The sequence below is a fragment of the Lygodium microphyllum genome, chromosome 27 (genome assembly GCF_053477565.2).
Source record: "Lygodium microphyllum isolate KBCC chromosome 27, Lygodium_microphyllum_v1.1.10, whole genome shotgun sequence".
Classification (NCBI taxonomy): Eukaryota; Viridiplantae; Streptophyta; class Polypodiopsida; order Schizaeales; family Lygodiaceae; genus Lygodium; species Lygodium microphyllum.
The window spans coordinates 42,793,179-42,800,344 of NC_141161.1; the positions used below are offsets into that span (position 1 = coordinate 42,793,179).

Here is a 7,166-nt window from a genome sequence, read left to right on the forward strand (position 1 = left end):
GTTTATCAGGATCTTCTAACCCCCATATGCATACATCATGTAGATGAGCAATTTAATCTCTTTAGGAGATTTGCCATTGAACTCCTATCTTCTTGTAGAAATTTGTATAAGAAGGTTTGGAATAAGTAGAATAAGCATTCATAGGAGTGGTTGGGATAGCTTTGGTAGAATTTACTGGAAGAGAGCATTATCTACTTACAAGAGTATCTATATGTGCATTGAGAAAGCATTGAACCTTGAGGAAGGTCTTCTTTGTTTGGATTGATAGGAACAAAATCCTCATCAACCACAGTGTCTCCGTTGTCATCAAAAGAGGAAAGTGTGTAAGCAGCTTGTCTTTGAAACTCATCTTGGGATTTATAATACCATGCATGCAATTCATGGGAAGGAGAATTAGGTGGATGTTGGTCTATGCTTTCACCCATCATACGTGAATCAGTGTGAGCTTCCACACTTAACTAAGTATCATCATTATGTTGATCCATGGGAGAAACACATAAGGGAATTTGATTAAGAATATGATCATTCTATTTGCCTTCAAAGCTTGTCAAGGATAGCTTCGTCAATATGATCAAAAGTGACCTTATAATGTTGATCTAAGGAAACATTCAGCCCAGATACTCTGCTAGATCTTTGGCAGTGTCACCTAGTTCTAAAGAAGGTTGGATAGTAGTCTTACCTTTGAGTACTGCTTTTAAAGAAGGACAATAAAGGTGTTGGAGGGGTTTAAAGATCTCTTTTGGATCTTCATCATCAGTCCAAATATTAGGATATGCTTGATTCAAGTTTGGCACTGTGTACGATGTAGAGGGTTCTACTGATAGTTTTCCTTTTCCTTTGGATGAGCCTACATGATGCATATTAAGAGAGCACGGGGCAGGTCAAGCAAAATAAGAACTCCATCCCTTTTGCAATCTTTTGTTAGAAAATACAGTGAAGTCTAGAGTAGTAGGAGTAACAAAGAGTACTGTGGATGAGAGGATTGTGTAGAAGAAGAACCGGCTGTAGAAACACTGGGCATTGTGAGCTGTATCTATGTTTTGACTATTTGATGACATAAGCCAACAATTTGATCACAGAGTTGTTGTAGATTCTCCACCTTTTCAATGAGTCTTGTGAGGGCTAAATGAGCCCAATTAATAGCTTGTAACTTTGTTGTCCAAGATGTAGTAACTTGAGGAGCAGAAAAAGAACTCCATCCCTTTTGCAATCTTCTGTTACAAAACATAGTGAAGTCTTGAGTAGCAGGAGTAACAAAGAGTACTGTGGATGAGAGGATGGTGTAGAAGAAGAACCTGCTATAGAAACACTAGGATTGAGACCTGTATCTGTGATTTGACTATTTAATGACATAAGCCAACCATTTGATCACAGAGTTGTTGTAGATTCTCCACCTTCTCAATGAGTCCTGTGAAGGCTAAATGAGTCCAATTAATAGCTTATAACTTTGTTGTCCAAGATGTATCTTGGGGTTGGAGATATGGATCAGCTTTGTATTTATGATACTCATATTCAAATTCTTGCACAACATTCACCACAGAATTAGAAGAGGCTTGTTGAATTAGTTTTCTACAATGAAGACAAATACCATGTTGTACATATTCATGTGTACACGGTTGAGTATGAAATTTAAGGATGTTTTCCCTCTAGGAACGAGACACCCTCAATTGAGGTTGAGAGACTTTGAGAATAGAAGTAGTTTGATCCTTCAGCACTTCTTGAGCCATGCGGTGAGGCAAATGCAGCAATTTTGCCTTTCATATTTTGCACCTTAATCATTCTAGGAGGAAGAAGTTCTTTTTTCTTCAAGCATGTAATGTCTAGTTGCCATTCATGTGGGAGTTCAATGTCGGACCAATTGACACAATCAGGAAGAAAGCGTTGTGTGCTTTCATCTGATTTCATAATGATAGTCTAACCCTTGTCCTTTTAAGGAACTTATACCTTCTACAACTTTGAGGATTGCTAGAGACATGCATAAGCAATTCAAGGAGAAAAGGATCATCCATAGAAATGACATAATTGGGTCTTAATTCAAAGAAGATCGACCATTAGACAAAGGATATACTGTAGCTCCTACGATCATGTCCGTCAATTCTACATGTCTGACATCTAACATGGCAGCCATGCATGACACATTAAGAACTTTGCAAAAAAGAGGTATTATACATATTGCTATATAGCCTAGATGCAAATAGGGGTATTCTTTCTTTTGTTGCTATTTTTGTAATTTTCGGAGGACTAAAGGTAATTGATTAACATGCTGATCTTGACCTAGGATAACTTCGACAGTAAGGATTCCTTGATCTTCAATATATACAATCAAAGCTTTAAACTTAAAAACTTGATTCTCACCGTAAATATGAGTAGCACCAATCTCAGGTAAAATCCATTTTGAACTTGTATGTGTCTCGTCCATGACAATGGTAGAATTTCCCAGAGATTTGTAACACTTAGAAAGAGTTTTAAAAGCAAAGCTAAAAACATTGCCACTGGTAATAGAGGAAGCCATTAGGATTTACTGGAGTTAAGGGTAAATGCTCAAAACACAGCTTAAATGGCACAACAGCCTGATAGCCTAACCATGAGTAAGGCCTTTGATGTCACTAACAATCTTTGCTCAGATGGTGGCATGTGTTATGGATTTGATACCAACTCATAGAGCATGCAGTGGAATTAGGAAACATGGGAAACTAGAGGGACGACATAGAGAAGTTGGAGAGAAAATACTTGAGAATGCAAAGGGTGCTATTATTATGTATTACTGTATCTGACTGAATTACAAGAGGAGATACTTATATGCTTTGATAAGATTCTCAATGATTGTTGTGAAGAGTGTGTGCATCTTTGAGTGCGTGCCAACGCATGGTATAGTGCACTTGGAATATTGTAGATCTTTACAAAAGGAAGTGAGAAGTTGGTGAGTCATGATGATTCACTTGACAAAAGGTCTGCAATAGTGTTGTGGATGCCTGGTATGTGTTGAAATGTTACATCAAGGGAATAAAAAAGGAGAGACCATCGAAGTAGACCTTTCTTCCCTCTCTCATTGGGGGCCTGTTTGGTAAGATAGTTGGGCACATGTTGTAGATCTCTTGGCAAGGTATAGAAAAAGACTGCGTAAATGGAATATAGTTGTATTCGTTTTTTGGCATGTTAGGAACATAGTTCATGATAAACTTGACAAAGCGAGGACTACTGAACAAGGTAAAAGTACGAGCAAGAAGCCCTTACGAGATGAAAGCAACTGTGTGGCGACAAAAGTCATCCAAGCATACCACTAGGCTAAAATGGTTCCAAGCGTGTCTTCAAATGTAAAATTACTGCATAAACATGCAGAAAAGCGAACAGTTCTCAAAATCATTAGGTAGTCACCAAACACTAAGAACATGTCAGTCGACAAAAAGAGCCCTCCATTTTATCCGTTTATACATATCCACTGTTCATGCCTCCAATTCAGTGTCAAAAAACCACATGAATTGACACTTTTGAGAAGATAGGTATGTGACGGCCTCCACAATAGAACGGTGAGCTGTGAAATGCACTTGATTTGGAAAGTAAATCTTAAATAAGATACCCAAATCTTACAATACTGCAGGCGTTAGATACTGTCACTGGAGGATCCTTCAGGGACCACGCTACCGAAAGCAGTAGGAGGAGGTGATGCGTTGTTGCGCGTCCTCATCATCTTGCGCGCGTACACAGCGGGGGAAGGACCGAACGCGATCGGGCGGCCCTTTGCGTCCCCACACCTTCCCGAGGAATCGCAGCGTGGCGATTGCCAAAACATGAGGCACACCATCAGCGATGCGATCGCCAGACAGCGCATTATCATCTTGAGGCTTGACGCCGCGATAATCTTTGTCATCTTGCTCTCTCTAATCTCACTGTGGTCCGGCAGCAATGTCCTGCTATCATTACAGAGTGGCATCAATACAGTTCATTAAATGCCTAGACAGTACTAATGCTCCTACATTTTATGCTCTTCTGATTTCAACGACATGTAGAACGACAATATCAAAACCATAACAGCACTTACTTCCAGCGAAAACGGTATGATGACGTCGTGCACATATAGAAGATATCTTATCTATATATTGCTGGATCTTTAGCGCTGCCGACCTTGTTAACTTTTTTTTTTTTGCCATCAAGGCAGAGAATTTCTATTAACAGAAAAGAGAGGACAATAATACAGCGAGTAAGGGGGGCCACACGATGACATTGATTAATAAAGGCCAGCATGAAACATTACTTACTTTGTTTTGATGAACGGAGGTTGTGCTCTTGTCGTGGTAGCCATTGACCTTTTTTATGCTGTTGTCCAGAATCGTATCTTCTTAGTAGGGATTACGAGGATGTGATTATGTTTTTGTGATCTTGTAATAATAACATATTATTACCTTTCTGATTTTACATTAATATCGTTTAAGAAAAATATAGTCGGGTAAACCTTACTATGCTAGTCAATCCGCAAGGGTATTTTTCATTTCATGTGAGCTCAGGCACATAGGTATTTAAGTCGCTTGGCTGGACCATTGGCTATGCAAATAGCACGGTCGGTCTCAACCGTAGAAAATCTATTGTACGTAAAGGACCTTGACATCATTTCCCACATTTCCATCTTCCAAGTATAGCCATACCAACGAGTGATGGCATCCACTCGATCAAGGATAGGGAGACATTGCATCGGTATCTTTGCAGTAAGCTCGAGAGCAACCCTCTATAGAACTATGATGGGAGCCAGGAGTATCAACGGCCTTAGGCTTGTAGCAACTTGTATCTGTAGCATTCTTAGAACCACTTTTGGTATCACAAAGAGGAAGTGCTTGCCTTCTCAAAGCATCCACCATAGCCACCAACTTCATTAGTTGAGCAAGGCATACCTAACCTACATCCCTCCTGGCCAAGTTAGAGCATTGATTCTCTTTGCTAGAGATTGCAACATGTCGAGGAGCGTGCCCACACAAAATGCCCATACGTTGAATGAGATAATTCTGCATCTTCTCTATCCCTAACCGTGCTATCTAATCGAGAGACATATGCTTGAAAATCTCTTTTAGCTCCTCATCTATCAATTGTCTACTCAGCTTGTACAATAATAAATGTTAGGATGTTCAAAACAAATGCGAAAGTAAAGTAACAATAACAACATATATTTGTGGACTTACAAGTAAGTTAAAAAATATGCAATAAAATGTCAACATAAGCAAATAGTAAATGGCTTTGACAAGAACCCAATGTAAATGTGATCACTTTTACACATTCGTAACTTCATCTTAGTATAGTTGGATATACATTAGAAGGTCTATGTAGAGGCCTCCACAAAAATAAGAGTCTATTTCACTCTCAAAGCATTCATGTATGTCTCTCTACTTGTTTCCTCCACGTGTCATAAGCCCTCCTCATCCTCCACTACTCACAAATAATTCTTCCATACTTGCATGCTTTCCACATCTGCACTAGAAACATTACTTTTATCATACACTCAAGCCATCCAAGGTGTTATACACACAACATAAAATCAATAATATTGTTGCAAGATCACCAATAAATGAAAAACTTGTTATGTTGTCAATCTACTCCATCTCATCCACTACAATATGTGAATATAGATCCTACCATCGACTTTCTTGCTCAAACTTCTCCATGATACCATAAGCTATTATCGAGCGTAATTTTTCTATATTCTCTATTTGAATTTGTCGCCCATTGATAATACCATGGTATAGACCTTGTGTTCTATCTTCAAACTTTTGGGTTATTTGCCACTTATAATTGGTAGATATAACAATGATGAAAGCACATGTTTATCTTTGGATTACATACCCTAGAGAATTCCCACACTTTTTTAATGAATTCCTCCCCTTCCTTGGTTGTTGTTGTCAATGTATCATGCAATCACCTTACACACATGAACCACGTCAATTTCTCTAAGCCCTTGAGGTATTGAATAAGTCATTGACATATATCACTACAACAAAAAGGGTTCATAGACGCGCTTGTAGACGCAATATTTGAATTGTAAGAAAAATGCCGAGCGTGTTTATTAACGCGTCTATTTGCGCGTCTACAAAATCACATCTAAAAGCGCCCTTATGATCAGAGTTACACGCACACTTAGACGCGCCTATAGACGCGTGTATAAACGCGCTACGTAAATATATAATCATATTTTTAAAAAGTGGACATATTCATATTGTGTGTCTATACAAGTGTGTATCTACGCGTCTAAAACCACGTTTACTTTGAAAGTTTTTTATGAAAATAGACACGCATTTATCCTACAATTTAGATGTGCTGATAGACGTGCAAAACAGAGGTATGAAAAAAAAACTAGCGAGCATGTGGCTTTGCAGGTTTTTTCCCCCCCATCAACATCAAATTGTATGCTTAGGGATAATAAAGAAAGATTATTTTGAAGATTGGATACTAAAAACAAAACAATGTATATAGCACACGAAATTTCATATATATAGATGAAACATTTTTATATTATGAGTTCTAGTGCTTGTGACGTCATGGTCGCAAACACTAGCTGAAAGTAATACATATCAAAAATAAAAATTACAAGCCAAGGGGAGGTATGCATGCATGGGGCTTCTCTATATCTCCTCAGAAGATGCATCATCATCGCTACCACCACCGCTGCCTGTGCCACTGCCGTTGCCGCCACCGCTATTGCTAGTCCCCCCTTCGCTATCCTCAACTGCATCAGGGTTCGCCTACAGAAAGGATTAAGGTATATAAATACCATTACAAACAATAAATTAGAGTTATCTATACTTTTCATGTAAAAAATAAAACATACATCTTTTGGTGGTGGAATCCTCATGGCGCGATTATATTGCTCCTCCGTGATGAGTCCCTCCTCCTAGAAATGCTGCCAAGTGGAGGCCCAGTTATGACCTCGATGGTAGCCTGCCTCTCTAGGAGTAGGCATCCTACCAACGATATGATACTACAAAACAATTTGAACATACAACGTACTAAAACACACTACATAATGAAGTGAAACAAATTATAAAATTTAATTTAAAAAAAGAAATCAAATAATACTTACAAACTCAGCCTCCCATGACTCCCTGCTACCCGATCCATAATGCGACGATCCCATGGTTGCCATCTGGATACATCGTGCCTCTGCATGCTGGCGACTTGTCATTTTC

The 7,166-nt window shown here is 38.8% G+C and overlaps 1 long non-coding RNA gene across 1 annotated transcript; it reads right to left on the bottom strand.

The window, feature by feature from the left end:
• Positions 1-3,401: 3,401 nt before the first annotated feature.
• Positions 3,402-4,050, bottom strand: LOC148012256 (uncharacterized). The gene is made up of 2 exons (XR_015689138.1): positions 4,040-4,050; positions 3,402-3,908 (listed from the first exon to the last, which is right to left on the bottom strand). It is a non-coding gene; the product is annotated as an uncharacterized LOC148012256 (long non-coding RNA).
• Between the last annotated feature and the right edge of the window lie 3,116 nt (positions 4,051-7,166).